The following is a 15,241-nucleotide window of genomic DNA, read 5'->3' as shown; positions in this document are numbered from 1 at the left end:
AAATTCCGTTCGGCGTATGTTTGTTCGTGTTGAGTTTGTTTGTGGATACTGGAATCCACGTCCATTGGTTCTGGTTGATTCCTTTGGTATCTTTGATTAAATCTTTGTGCAAATTGTTGGTTATTTTTATTTAATTGAGGGAATCTTAAATTGTTCTGGAACTGGTTATTTGTGAAGTTTAGAGGAGGTGTTCGAGGATTATGAACTTGCAATTTTACTGGGTTCGGCTGAGCCTGACTCCTACTGAATTGGTAAGCAAAATTTGCTCTCATATTATTTGAATTTAATTCTAAAGCTTTCGCTAGAGCGTTTGGTAAATCAGATGGAGCTAACGAGAATAAAATGTTTGATAGGGAACCGTTAAGTCCTGAAATGAATATTCTCAAGGCATTTTTCCTGTGTTGATCATTAAGTTGATCTACTAGTCCCTTATTCGAACCATGGGACATTATTGTCTTATTAATTATCAAAGTCAATTTTTTATTGACTTCGTTATAATAATCAATAATGGACAAGTTTCCTTGTCGAAGAATGCTTATCTCCTGTTCAAGGATATGGATTGGTCGCTTATCGGCATAGGCGAAATCCAAGCGACTTATGATCGCGTCAAAATTGAGGACCGTTCCGTGATTTGTAAGAACGTCATTTGCGTATTGTATTATTTTGTTTCTTAATATTGTTAGGGCGGCAAAGTATCTTTTGCTACCACGGTTATACAAAGACATTGAGTTATGGGCGGCTTCTCGCCAACTAACGTATGCTTCAGGTCTTCCTGCAAATTCCGGTAAGGATTTTATTATCTCTAATGATTCGTCGCATCTAACATTCGCGTCAATAGTCTGTACTGTATATTCTGTTATATTATCTCCTATCGTTAATTGAGTTATTTGATTTTTTAAAAGTTCTATCTCATTATGTAATGAAATTGTATTCCTTTTTATTAATTCTGAAATAATTTCTGCTGTGAGCACTCCTGCGGTATTGTTTGTTACACTCATTTTGCTAAATTTTTCTATAATCTTATCCAGTTTCACTAATATCACTATGATACATTCACTCAAATTTTCCTCAAATTATTTATGTCAATCGTCTGTCGTATTCTAACAATTAAGTATGTCTGTTCTTATTAAGGTCTTATATATATATATACTGTATATATTGTATTAAATATATATTTTACTTATACTATTCTTAAAAAATAAGCTTACGAGTATCTTCTTGTGGTTGTCTTTGCTATTCTGCCGTTCTGCTGTAGTTGCTTTTGTTGCTGTTGTCGTGATTGTTGCTACTGCTCTTATTATTGTTGTTGTTCTTGTTGTTGTTGATGCTGTTGCTTTTGTTGTTGTTCTTGATGTTGTCGTAATTGTCGTTACTGCTCCTACTATTGTTGTTGTTAATGTTGTTGTTGATGCTGTTGCTACCTTTATTTAGGTTTACTAATTCCCACTCTATTTTTATTTTGTTTTATTACGCGTTTTTAACACTGTTGATGGTGTTGTTTTTATTATTGTTTATTTTCAAAATTTTTAATATATTTTTTTAAGTTTATTTTAGTTAGAAAAGTTTCAATTTGTTTTCCTTTCCTTTTCCCCCTTTCCTTTTATGGGGTACTTGATTAGGTTTTTTTTCACTTTTTTCTCCCTTTTATGGGATATTTGATTTAAAGTTTGTTTCCGTTACCTTTGTTTATTCGGGTAACCTTCATGGAAACTTAGAGTATTATATTGTTTTTTTGTTTATGAACCCACACTTTTCGAAGGATATTTTGTGCGGGTCCCTGCTCGGGCGCCAATTAATTTTTTATTATATTATTTGGTTTTTTAAAAAGTTACATATCACTATTGCTTAACTTATAACTCTTAACTGCTAGCTCACAACTTCAACTGTCAATTATATCTGTCAATTAATGACTAAACTGTTTATCTCTTAATTTTAGCTCTTATAGTATTATACTGCTGATCATGCAAAAAGAATGGCTGTGGCATTTCTTGTTGCTTGATCAAGTTCCTATTGTAAATAGATTTTATGATTACTTTGCAAATTGCATATTTTAACATTCTTTGTTTACTCTATTTGTTATGATAGGCGGTTGGCTTATGTGGTGTCAATTTACATTACATATGTGTCTATTATAGATGAATGGGATAGTGGTTTATTTTAGTGGGTGTGGGTTGCATTAACTTGCAGAGTGTTGTGTAGGTTAGTGCGGCCGACTGGAGTTCATTTCGACACAGATAATTTAAAATTTTGTGATAGATCTGAATCGTCAGATTCTACAATGGCGTCATGAGCCGCTTGGAGGCGAGTCCAAAAATTTTTAAGATTTTGACTTTTGATTTCTAGCAGCGAATCCGAGTTTTCGTGTACCGGTGAAGATGCAAATCGTGTGCAGTATCTTAAAAAACTGTCACTTTATGAAATAAATTTAACAACCTGTTTTGAGCGTGTAGCTCCTGCAGGTGTATTTTGTTTTGTTGCGTTATTAACCATTTTGGTTTTATTTTAATTTTTTATCTGTAAATAATTAAATTTTTTTCTCTCAGTATAACTGATTTAAATGACGCTATAGAGTATTGCTTGAAACCGAATACTCTTTCAGGTAAACAGAGTTTTGAATTTCGATTATCTTGCTAAAAAATGTTTTTTTTTTTTTGTTTTAATTAATTTATATTTCCTATGTCCTGATGTTGTGTAATTAGGCACACCCTAATACATGTACTTGTATTTACAAGCGTATGTACCCTGCAAGACGAGTATCTGTTAGCAAACGTGTAAGCGACTTGTTATTGTTCACTTTTGCATTCGTTAAAATATTTGTTACTTTTGTTCAGAGAGTGGGAAAAAAGTAACACATAGCTATTTGGTGTTCAATGATTATCTCGCTCTAACCAATGGCAAATATCGCATGCTGCCTTGTTCTAAAAGAATACACACATTTGTTAGCAAATCAAAGCTCATCCTCCAAGTCACCGGTGATGCGGCTAATTGAAAGGTTGAGTATTTCCACTTATTTTCTTTGTAGCCTTATATCAATATGCTCTTGACATTTGTTCTCCGTCCGATATTCCTTCGAGTTTTTAAACAGGCGGCCCCTTATGTGGTCCAAGAATTTAATTATTAACAACGATATTATTTTGTTAGCACTTTTAGTTAAGTTTCAACCCGAACCGTTGGCTTTCCGACTGCGCCAGTTATATTATTACGTTCCTTCGTTAATTGCACCAAATAAAACACTTTATCTTCTTGTAGGTTACACCAATAATGATGTTTATTTTTAAATTAATTTAACATGAAGGCAAATAAGTAAAAGAAATTTGATGAGTCAAGAAAAATACAGTAAAAATTAAAACACAATAGGTGTTAAAAGTTACGTCCACTTCTAGTTGCCTTGCGTTCGTCTGTCGGCCCCACATACATTTCTTAACACTTTAATTAGCATTATGCCTTACGCTTAATATTGAAAATGCTCAATTCTGTTTATTTCGAGTCTGCTGTTTACAGTTCAAGGTGAAACACGCTCTTCGTAATGAATAGTCCTACGAAAAGTGTGCTTTTTTTCAATCGGCACACCATGAACCTTCTCTAAATAGATTATAATAGCAACAATAGCATTTAAATTAAATTAAGCTTTTAAATTGTTTGTTAATATTTTTTTCTTTATAAATATGTACATAGTATATACATTTGTAAGACATTTAAAAATTATCAATTAATGTGTAAAATTAAAGTAAAAATACATTAAATAAAACAAAAAAAAATAAAATAAAAAAGTATTGTTTGTAATCTGTGTCGGATACTTTGGTAAGTCTTGCTGAAAAAGTTTTTTTATAACCAAAACATAATCGATCACAAGCTTCGAATCGAATTTTAGATTCTGAGCAATTTTTGGACGTCAGTCAATTTGTTCGGAACAAACGGTGCTCACACCTTTCGTAAGCTCAAATATTCTGTCAAAATGCAATAAATCGATGTTTTGGAGATGTTCAATTACATTTCCATGAATTTCAATGATGATTTCGGCTGATATTTGATTAATTCACGCACAGTTTCAATCAATGAAATGTCATGAAATTCTCACTGGACAATTGATAAAGATGGCAGATTCTAACGCTGCAGTCGACGTATAGATGGCACCACCAGAGCGCTAGATTCAAAAAGTCCTGTTTACTTTGGAGCGCACCTTGTATAAGTATATAAGTCATACAGCTCATTTGCTTAACTAAGTGTTTTTGTTTACTTTCCTCTCCTCATTCGTCTCTTTAAGTGCCTATGTATCTATCTTTATTTGTGCCTTTTATGCACTTATGTAAATACAAATATGTAGGAATAGGCTGTATATAATAATAACTGATGGTAAATTTTTCTTTACTCAATTCTTTGCACTAAATTTATACGTCAAAGTGTCGCCAATGCGACTGTAAATCACAAAACTCAAACAAGGACACTGCGAGTTCTGAGCTAATGACCAATTTAGGTAATGTTTTGCCCCGCTTTCGCAAAACACGGTCACAATAAATCAATAAGCGCAACAAAAAGAAAGTATTAATTTGAGTAATCCAAGTACATAGCACATATTGTAATGATGCGGTGTAAATGTGCATTTTTTATTTGTAAGAAATGGATGGTATTAGGAGATTAACAAAAATAAAAGTAATAGTTAATAATTATTAATCGACATACATTACTACTATGGTCTTAATATTGGACGACCAAAATATGAAAGTGGATGCATTGAATGAGGCTGACTGCTTCTCAGGTAAGTAAATACATATATTGAATTTTATTAACATTTTCTTACAAAAAAAGGGTAATCTACTGGAATTGCTGATGATCTTCATCTTAAAAAATAATAAAATATAAGTGGTTAAATGAGCTTCTGCGCCTCCCTCTTAATATAATGTAACTACACCTCACACATACACACCATACTCAACACATCTTCACCCCACACTGCACATACCATACTCAACACATTGGCATCATGCGCATAATTTTTTCATCCCACACTACACACCGCATTCTCAACACATCGGCATGATGCCCACCACATCATCAACATTCACACCACATCTTCACACCACACACGAGGACACGAGCACACAACTAACAAAAGGGACTAGCGGACGGCGTCGAGCTTCTTTTCTATTACGATCCGCGCGCATATACGGTTCAGTCAGCTACAAGCTCATTTTTTCCCGCTTTTCCAATTCGATATACCGCAGAGTCGTCACCGAATCAAAGGTGAGTTGCCACGAGTTGATAACTAACTTTTCTAATAAGGATACAAAATAAGAACAAAAAATATATTATAAAGCTGACATGTAGAGTTTATGGGCAATTTTAGTTTATTTCAATGATCAAACACGCTCTAAATTTACCATGGCTTGGATGGAAATTATTTGGTCGATATTCTCCAATTCGGGATACCCAGTTGTTCAGTTGCTACGGCCAAGTCTATTAATAATGCCATTATAAAAATTCATGCAAAAAAGGCATAATGAGTTTTATATTGCGATACAACACAGAGGTCATGCAAATTCTCTTCTAAATGTCAACAAACCTGTATCACTTCTCAGTAACTCAGTTTATTTCCACCACAACCACATTTTCAAGTAAATATGAGGCAATGATATACATATACCTTTCTTCTCTACTTTAGTCGATTGCGACCTCCATTTACATGAATTGACTCTTTGACGAGCAAAAATGGTTTAACCCACGATTTAAAATTATAATTCCACAGAAATTCGAATATTATGCAATATAACTAAACTCTTATCAGATATTTCGTTGGAAGGATAGGTTTTGCAGCAGGTCTAGCTGAACATGTTACATGTTACAAAAGAGCTGATAAAACCCTGTGACTCATCAACCACGCTCTGCTAATTGACGCAAAAGAACACTTACGAGTTGGCAAAAGCAAAAACCCTTCAAACTGAAAGTGCTCAGCGCCCCTGGGCAAATAAAAGAAGCGCAACAGGAACAAGAGTTGCGCCACATGCGGCACGCACCTTTTGAACCCACATACCTGCATATTTGCAATGCATGGCGCAAGAAAATGATGAGAAAGAAGAAGAAGTAGAGGAATGACTCCCTACAATGCAATACTGCTACGTCAAAATACAAGCACATATCTACCTATGAAGGCGCAACGAAAATGCGGTGAAATAAAATGGGGTTCCATGCTGTAGCAGTTGAGGCCAAGTTGAATATTCCTTTGATGATGAATTTGCCTGCTTGAGTGCAAATGCAACTTTGTGGCTTCAATAAGAAATATTTGCAAATTATTGTACGATCACATGTGGACGAGTACGAGTACGTGTGCCGCAAAGCATGTGGTTATGGGTATATATCTACAGATATACTTGTACATGAGGGAGAGCGTGCTTGTACATATGTACATATGTATGTGCCAATCAAAAAGGAAAAAGTAAGCAATCATGACTGGTTTTGCAATGAGATGCATGATTTAGTTGTGATTGCCGGCCTGTATGCTATAAAAACAACAATATGAAATGGAGCACTGAGAACTACTACAACAACAAAAACATCATTATTCAATAATCAAAAACAAAAAAAGAACAGAAATATGCTCAAAAATGATAAAAACAAAAATGAAGTAAACAACAACAACAAAGCTATTAATGTGTGCATTAAAGCGTTCTCTTATTAATTTTTGCCTCGTAGACCTCCACACACGGCATTTCAGCCTATTCGACTGTCCGCACATTCATTGCGCCGCCAATACCTACTGACATCCATACAGATGTACAAACAGATATAGTTACGTGGCCACAAGACTTCTTTTCTGCAGCACTTGCTCTTGTTGTTACTTTTTGCCTACACATGCATACATTTATCCCTGCCGTTGTCCATTGTCGTCCATTGGTCTGTGATCGAAGCAGTTCCATTTCATCCGCATTCAACGTATTTTGCTTTGCATTGTAAACTCCTTGCATCGGTGTGTCTGTTCCGTTGTTCTCCGTTGGATGTGGTGGCATCAAACAGATCGCAGCGAGTGCAAAGCAAATGAAGCCGAATGGCATTGCTCAGGTGAGATCTTGAAAATGATAAGGCCAAGAACGCATTCACTGCGCTCAAACAAAAACAAAATAAACGGACTCACGCACACATACATGCATGCACCAGCCCATATGTATATATAATTGTCATAGGCTTGTCGGCAACTTTGTGGCAATAAGCGTTCGGATGTGTACATATTCCAGTTATGTTGGGTGCTAGTCTGCTTGTCGGTTGTCGATTGTTGTCTGTCTAAAATGCTCCTTTACAAGAACGTGCTGCACTCCGTGATTCAAGGTGGCTAGTCTCAGTTGGGTTTTTGCAAATTCTAAAAATAAAATTGCACTGTGACATGGAGGTGGACGATTTGATGTTACAAATATATTGAAGTATAAATCCCTTAAATTTTTTTATTCATCGAAAGTGAATGGAAGTTCTTCTTCTTCCCGGAAAATTCCCGAGATTCATGTATTTTTGGAACTTAAAGCGTATATGCCAAGTTGATCATTGTATGGGTCTCTCAAAGTTTTTCATCCTAGATTTCGTGTTAGTTTGAAAATCTTGCTTTAAGGGTTACATCGGTTTCCTCGGGTAAAAAACAGCCTTTTTCCACAATTTGTTTCTCATATAAAAAATTAAATATTTTATTAGAATTACAAACATGCACTATTCACAAAGAAATTCTGAAATTTTTGGAATAACATATTTTAAACTCGGCCATTGCGACGCCATTTCCGGTGATCCCTCGGAAAAAAGATGCGCCCGCGTTGGCTGGATAACACATTGCAGAATCATCTAAAGTGAAAAAATACGTGTTTAGTTAAAACCGAAACTACGGACTCGGACGAAGAAAAAAAACTAAAAATTGAAATGTTGGCAGACAATTTTACAAAAGAATGAAAATTTCAATTAACGACATTTCATTTTTTCAGTTAATTGTAATCGAAAATAAATCCTTCATCCAAGTCTTTAAGAATTTTATTTCAAAAACCTGTGTAAAGTTTCATGAAGATTGAGTAGTTCTTGATAAATCATGCCAACCCATTTCAAAAATACAGTTTCGAGAAAAATGTCTTTAAAAACGGCACACTTAGCATAGCTAACCTGGAGCGCCAAATACTCAAGGATGTATCTCCGAAACTATTACTCGGATCAACTTGATAAATTTTGTGAACTCTTTGTGTTTCTAGAAGTGTTGAATTTAAAAAAAAAAATTTAATTGTTTGAAACCGTAAGCCCATGTAACCCATTTCAGTGCCGCAATGATCTCAATAGTAGTGCCGACCTTGTTCTAAGGGTGTTTCCTTGTAAATATGGTTGTCCAGAAGAAATAAACGCATGCTCCGCAGAAGGAATAGCTATTTCAGTGTGCAGAGAACAGAGTCTCTGAGAGTGTGTGTGTATTCACTCACTATAGTAAAGGTGGAGTGAAACCGATCAGGGGTTGCTCGAATTACCGACCACACTGAGCGATCATATCGACTGAATATTGAAAGCATCGGAAGAACCGGGCATCAATAATAGTAATTTCTTTTTGAGTAACCAAGAGGTTGAGATTTGTGCGTCTAAGTTGACAGCTTAAAATAATTTTAATTTAAAAATAACGTCTTAGTTCAGAGTTTACTAAATCATAATGAAAAAATTTATGGAATTGGCTTCTTCTTCTTTTTCTTCTTTACTGGCCTAGACACCGCTTACGCGATTATAGCCGAGTTAACAACAGCGCGCCAGTCGTTTCTTCTCTTCGCTACATGGCGCCAATTGGAGCGAAGCCAGGTTCTTCTCCACTTGGTCCTTCCAACGGAGTGGTGGTCTTCCTCTTCCTCTGCTTCCCCCGGCGGGTACTGCGTCGAATACTTTCAGAGCTGGAGTGTTTTCGTCCATTCGGACAACATGACCTAGCCAGCGTAGCCGCTGTTTTTTAATTTGCTGAACTATGTCAATGTCGCCGTATATCTCGTACAGCTCATCATTCCATCGAATGCGATATTCGCCGTGGCCAATGCGGAAAGGACCATAAATCTTTCGCAGCACCTTTCTCTCGAAAACTCGTAGCGTCGACTCATCGGTTGTTGTCATCGTCCAAGCCTGTGCACCATATAGCAGGACGGGAATTATGAGTGACTTATAGAGTTTGGCATTTGTTCGTCGATAGAGGACTTTACTTTTCAATTGCCTACTCAGTCCGAAGTAGCACCTGTTGGCAAGAGTAATCCTGCGTTGGATTTCCAGGCTGACATTGTTGGTGGTGTTAATACTGGTTCCTAAATAGACGAAATTATCTACAACTTCAAAGTTATGACTGTCAACACTGACGTGAGAGCCAAGTCGCGAGTGCGCGAGAAAACAGAACTAACGGCGCGGGTGTTGTGGCGGATGATATCAATATCATCAGCATACGCCAGCAGCTGTACACTCTTATAAAAGATTGTACCTGCTCGATTAAGTTCTGTAGCTCGAATAATTTTCTCTAGCAACTGATTGAAGAAGTCGCACGATAGGGAGTCGCCTTGTCTGAAACCTCGTTTGGTATCGAACGGCTCGGAGAGGTCCTTCCCGATTCTGACGGAGCTTTTCGTGTTGCTTAAAGTCAGTTTACACAGGCGTATTTGTTTTGCGGGGATACCAAATTCAGACATCGCGGCATAAAGGCAGCTCCTTTTCGTGCTGTCGAAAGCAGCTTTGAAATCGACGAAGATGTGTTGTGTGTCGATTCTCCTTTCATGGGTCTTTTCCAAGATTTTGCGCATGGTGAATATCTGGTCAGTTGTTGGTTTACCAGGTCTAAAGCCACACTGATAAGGTCCAATCAGTTTGTTGACGGTGGGCTTTAATCTTTCACACAATACACTCGACAGAACCTTATATGCGATGTTGAGGAGGCTAATCCCACGGTAGTTGGCGCAGATTGTGGGGTCTCCTTTTCTATGGATTGGGCATAGCACACTTAAATTCCAATCGTTGGGCATGCTTTTGTCCGATCATATTTTACAAAGAAGCTGATGCATACTCCTTATCAGTTCTTCGCCGCCGTGTTTGAATAGCTCGGCCGGCAGTCCATCGGACCCGCCGCTTTGTTGTTCTTCAGACGGGTAATTGCTATTCGAACTTCTTCATGGTCGGGCAATGGTAACGTCAGATCCATCGTCATCCATTGGGGAATCGGGTTCGCCTTCTCCTGGCATTGTACGTTCACTGCTATTCAGCAGGCTGGAGAAGTGCTCCCTCCATAATTTAAGTATGCTTTGGGCATCGGTGACTAGATCATCTTGGGGGGTTCTACAAGAGTATGCTCCGCTCTTGAAACCTTCTGTAAGTTTCCGCATCTTTTCGTAGAATTTTCGAACATTACCCCTGTCGGCCAGCTTATCAAGCTCTTCGTACTCACGCATTTCGGCCTCTTTCTTTTTCTGTCTGCAAATGCGTCTCGCTTCCCTCTTCAACTCTCGGTATCTATCCCATCCCGCACGTGTTGTGGTCGCTCGTAACGTTGCGAGGTAGGCAGCCTGTTTTCTCTCCGCTGCGACACGGCACTCCTCGTCGTACCAGCTGTTCTTTTGCACTTTCCGAAAACCAATGGTTTCGGTTGCAGCTGTACGCAAGGAGTTTGAAATGCCGTCCCACAGTTACCTTATACTGAGTTGCTGACGAGTGCTCTCAGAGAGCAGAAGTGCAAGCCGAGTGGAAAATCGTTCGGCTGTCTGTTGTGATTGCAGCTTCTCGACGTGGGCTTAACAGTAAAAAAAGACCAAAACCTGGAGAGAGCACAAAGACCGAAAACAGTGTAAGAGTGGAACGAAACAGAAGCTATTTTGAAGTAAGGGAACATTTAAGGAGAAGAAAAGTTCTCTTTCTTTAAAAAATTGCCCTTTACAAACCCCTCACTAGCACTTGGTAACGCATGCTGAAGAAGTTGTACGATGACGACGTCGGATGAGAAGGATCTAAAGTAGTCGCGATAAAAAATCTTCGCTTTTGGCCATTAATGTTAAATATCAAAAAACTATATTATTTGGTGTGAGAATTATATAATGGCAACAATCCATCGACTTTACTTCCAAAAAGGCATCATTCGACTCAGATGCTTGAGTGGTACCATCTGACGATTGTGACAGAAGTATAAGTTTCTAATGTGTTTGAAACAGCAATTGGAATGAACTTGTTTTCATTTGGTGGTTCCAGTCATTTTGGAATCAATGAGACTGTTGTAGAAATGATCCATGGAAGGATGATCAATGAGTTTGGCAAGATTTTCTACTTGGGAGAAATATTGTTAGAAATAATGGTTACTCTAGTCACACATCGCTAATCACGTCACGTCTAATTCGGTATGAATATGTATAAATTACGATCAAATTAATATATTTAAAGAACTTCACTTCTACGATTTCATTTGTTAGAACCTGAACAAATTTAGTCGGTAATAAACATCATGTCGAATCTCAAAGTCTTGAAATTGTTCTCAGTTTTGTGAAACTCGAATTTCAGATATCAATGATTTGATGAAATACATTTTTGAAAAGTGCTGTTCTCACAAAATTTTAGGCTAACGTCAAGATTTCACATATGGGAAGCTCACTGTATGCTCAGAACTTATTTATATTTTGAATTGCATATTTACGTCTTTTTAATTCAATGATTAGATATTTGTCCTACTGTTACACTACCTCTTGCATTAGTACATCAATGAATTGATTTATTTCTTATTTTTCTACGGGCCGCAGTTCAATTTTAGTCTAGAGATGGAAGGCGAATCACAGTGATCGTGCGCAAAGGAACACATTCCAATGGGCACCTATACATACATATATACTCGTGTGTGCATATATATTAGTATTGTAAAGAATATAAAGTTCAGTTCAAGATTTTTTTCAGAATACATATGTTCACTTGTCAAAACTATAAAAATATACATACATGTGAATGTTATACAATTGAATTTAATAAAAGAGGCTTTATCTCTAGATATCCCATTAATTGGTATAAACACTTATTATACCATTATAAATACCAGTTGTCATTTCGATTCGACCATGATCAAAATCTGGCAAATCGAATACGACTAAACCGTAGTTCCTAATGATAAGGAGCATACAATTTATGGGCGAATTGCTAATATGTTTATTGACGAAAGATTGACTTGGCTAGGCAAATTACGAAAGTTTAAATTGCACATCGCCCCGAAATGAAATGAAATGAAATAGAAATATAAATTAACGATGAAAAATTATATCTTTATGAGTTTACAGGATCAAAAAGCTTCATTTGCTTCTTGTTATCCTTATCTGAAATTCGGAGAATTCAAGATATATTTGTGGAATGACTGAATAATAAGGTAAAGATAGGAGCACCTAATAGAAATAAATAAAAGAGGTTGTCGTGCAAGTTAGCCTCCGGCAAATGTCTCCAAAGTTTTCAAGGATCTTTGAACCATTTTTCCATAAATATGATCTCAGTTTCAAATTTCAACAAGACATTTTAGAAAGGAGTTATCTGGAGCCACTTTCAAACTAAAGTAATTCAGTCAGCTTAATATGAAGCCAAAATATCGTAGACTTTAAAAAAAATGAGACTTTAGAACAGTGTTTCCCAAAGTGGGCGATAACGCCCCCTTGTGGGCGCTGCAGGTGTCAAGGGTGGGCGATAAGAGACCCAGAAAGAAAATGAGGGCGTTGTGTAGAGGCCTGGGGGGTTATTTGTAATTTTATTTAGCTAGGAGGCCTCTTAGACAACGACTACATGAGCTCTCGACTCTCAACAACAACTGGTAAACATCAACTAATATGAATTAAAAGATTGCTCAAACTCGGTTCTGTATTTCTCTCCGCGTAGTTCATATATCTGTCCTATTTTATTGAATATATAAAAAATGAAAATCATGTAAATCGGTCGCTCCGTTTCATAACGGGGCATCTCGACAGGATAGAATTTATAGAATACTAACTGTCAGACGAATTGCTATTGCCATTGCCAAGTCTGTATGTGGGCATATCATAATATAATCATTTGCGCAAAGGTGTAGGGTAGGTAGGTTCGAGCTGATGTAGCGCATGCTTTGAGCTTTTGAAGTATATTATCCGAAAAATTCCTTTGAGTAATAATTCTGTGCAAAGCGATCACCTGAGGACAAGCCAATTCTCAATTCAGCTCGATGAGTCCACTTTACCAACTAATGAAGCATAAACCTCACGTAATTATTACAGATAAGAAAATATGTGAAGAACTATTATTTGCTAGAAATTTAGAGATCGATACAAAAGGCGAAACCATATTCAATATATTGGAAAAGGTTTGCGATGAGAAAGAGATTCCTTTGAAAAATATTATTTCAATTGCTACGGATGGGGCTCCGGCTATGACAGGGTGCCATAAAGGCTTCATAGCGTACTTAAAAAATAAAATTCCAGATGTCCTTGGTGTACATTGCGTTATTCATAGACAATATTTAGTTGCTAGAAATTTAAGTGAAAAACTATTTCAATCACTGCAATATGTCATCGAAGCAGTCAATAAAATCCGCAAAAGCTCTTTGAATTATAGATTATTTCATTAGCTTTGTGTTACTAATGACGAGGATTTCAATCGTTTGTTGTTTCATACTGAAGTTCGTTGGCTATCAAGAGGCAATTGTCTGACTCGATTGTATAACCTGTTTGACTCTGTTATAGAGTTCTTGGAAACTAAAGATACGGAATTTCAAGACAAGCTCATAACATCAAAGAATGATATAGCTTACATGACAGACCTGTATAAATTGTTCAACGGCATGAATCTCCAACTGCAAGGCGATAAACTAAATTTAATTAAAACAAAAAACGTCGTTGCTGCTTTCGCAGCCAAACTGCTTCTACACAAAAAAAATCTGGGCAGACGTGAGTTTCACAATTTTCCGAATTTATCAGTATCATGCAGTAACGACGAATTGTTTGCCTACTGCCAACATTTGGAAAACCTCCACATTGACTTCACCGAACGATACCAGGACATTTTGAACTTAGAAATACCAGACTGGGTGTTGGATCCGTTTTCAAATGTCAACACAGCAATGTCACCTCAGCTGGAAAAAGAACTTTTAGAACTGACAACAAACGAGGAAATAAAAATCAAGTTCAAAAATGGTTACCAAGAATTTTGGCTACAAAAACCGATCTCGCAATTGTACCCTGGATTGTGGTCAATCGTTCAACGATTCTTGATAGCATTCCCATCGTCATATTTGTGTGAACGTGGATTTAGTGCTGTGACAACACTGCTTACTAAAAATAGAAATCTTTTGCTTGTAACCGAACGTGGCGACTTGCGACTGTTCGTGAGTAAATTGGAACCTGATATTAACAAACTTATTAAACAGCATCAGATTCATTCTTCACATTAGTTTTTATATATGGATCGATTATTTTAGTTTTATTTTTAATAAAAGATTCTCTGCTTTAATACTATAAAGTTGTGCTTCAAAAATCTTTCTTATTGGTAGGTGGAGCCCGTAAGAGTTAACTTGAGACCTAAGCGCCGTTATATGTTACCTACTGCGCTCAGGTTTCAAGTTGCTGGTTATAGTAAAAGTTTCGTTTAGAATTCTCCGTTAATATACATATATGGTCATAATAATTAATTTGAAGTTATAGTGGTTCTTAAATAGGTGAAAAAAGGGGAGCGCCAAAAAACTATTTATTCTCAAAGTGGGCGGTAGACAAAATAAGTTTAGGAACCTCTGCTTTAGAATATCAATTGCTTTGACGGTGGATATTCTAACCGAGTTCAATGTTAATGAAACGGAACATATGAATGTAATAATGAACGTCTGTCCTACCAATCCATTGTTAGCCATATGGATGGATGTTCTCACATTCGGCCCCTTATTCGCCTGGACGGTGGCTATGAATGCAAAATCCATTTGAGGGTTTCTTCAAGAATCCGATTATTTGTATAAGCGAAAAGACATTGCCGATGAGTGCAGGGAACAAAAGAGGATACGAGTATAAAATATAATAAAAATAGCAATAACACAATAACTGAATTTCACAACACAATGGGAGCTGGCGCAATAAGCATAAAGTTGACGCCACGGACTTCAACTCGCCGCGCATTGCATTGCCTTACCTTACAAAGCCCCCCGCGCTGCCCAATCGCGCCAACTACGATGATTTATTTTACATATTTTATTTTATTTTCTTATATGCACTATAGGCTTGCTTTGGATGCTGTTGGTAAGGAAGGGTTT

At 36.8% G+C, this 15,241-nt stretch overlaps 1 long non-coding RNA gene across 2 annotated transcripts in view; it reads left to right on the top strand.

Annotated features, from left to right (window-relative positions):
- Positions 1–3,558, top strand: part of LOC125778939 (uncharacterized) — a 39,302-nt gene extending 35,744 nt beyond the window's left edge. For both annotated transcript variants that reach the window (XR_007423038.1, XR_007423037.1), the window contains one exon: positions 3,296–3,558. This is a non-coding gene — a long non-coding RNA (uncharacterized LOC125778939). The remainder of the gene's footprint in view (positions 1–3,295) is intronic.
- Positions 3,559–15,241: the final 11,683 nt, after the last annotated feature.

The sequence above is a fragment of the Bactrocera dorsalis genome, chromosome 5 (genome assembly GCF_023373825.1).
Source record: "Bactrocera dorsalis isolate Fly_Bdor chromosome 5, ASM2337382v1, whole genome shotgun sequence".
Taxonomy (NCBI): domain Eukaryota; kingdom Metazoa; phylum Arthropoda; class Insecta; order Diptera; family Tephritidae; genus Bactrocera; species Bactrocera dorsalis.
Note: the sequence above shows the minus strand (reverse complement) of the source record. Positions and strands in the feature narration are given on the sequence as shown.